Raw genomic sequence first — 750 nt, forward strand, 5'->3', positions numbered from 1 at the left:
GTTATGGACTCAAACACATCCATCACTGTTGAACATTCAGTTACTGAAGACGCAATAACTACTAATCCAGATTCAACTGCACCATTCTAGATACGCATGACTTTATTACCTTTAGTTGAGTGAAGCAAGATTACACAGAGGTTTGTAACAAAATAACAGTGCGTATTCACTTCAAATCTTATCCCATATTTTCTAGATGGACTTAAGTCCTACTTAAGTGGGTCAAAAAGCACTCATACGTTCAACTAATTGCATTTAATATAAAATTAAACTTTAATACATTTCCTTTTAATTGCAATTAACTGTGTGAATCCAAGTAAAGCTGTTATGTCTGGAAAAGAGTGGATGAAAAAGGCAACAGATATTTGTTTTGAATGTAAAAGTTTGATAATGATAATCAAACGGTAAAAGTATTTAATATCATTTTTATTTAATCAATTTTTTTTTTGACATTAGCATTTCTGTCACAATTTTACCCAAGATAAAAAAAAAAATCCAGCCCTGTATAAGGATTTAATATATTTACCACAGAAAATAATATTAGTACCTAATTTGTGCCTGAAAAAAAAAGAACAGTTACAGTATCACACTTAATTCTGATGGAAATCCTTCTTTAGTATTGACCTGATCTACCGTAACAGAGCGAAACAAAGTAAGGAGACAAAAAACATTAAATGCAAAGTATATTTTAGTTTAGTAATTTTATCAAGCATTTACAAAGAGAATTATTCTGGTGTAGAACTGAAGAAA

At 29.7% G+C, this 750-nt stretch overlaps 1 protein-coding gene across 1 annotated transcript in view; it reads right to left on the reverse strand.

Moving 5' to 3' along the window:
- Positions 1 to 668: 668 nt before the first annotated feature.
- Positions 669 to 750, reverse strand: part of LOC109092693 (integrator complex subunit 7) — an 11,285-nt gene continuing 11,203 nt past the window's right edge. Inside the window, exon 20 of the mRNA XM_042777467.1 lies at positions 669 to 750. This exon is cut by the window's right edge and continues 423 nt beyond it. The gene's annotated coding sequence lies outside the window, so the exon portion shown is untranslated.

The sequence above is a fragment of the Cyprinus carpio genome, chromosome A20, assembly GCF_018340385.1.
Source record: "Cyprinus carpio isolate SPL01 chromosome A20, ASM1834038v1, whole genome shotgun sequence".
NCBI lineage: Eukaryota > Metazoa > Chordata > Actinopteri > Cypriniformes > Cyprinidae > Cyprinus > Cyprinus carpio.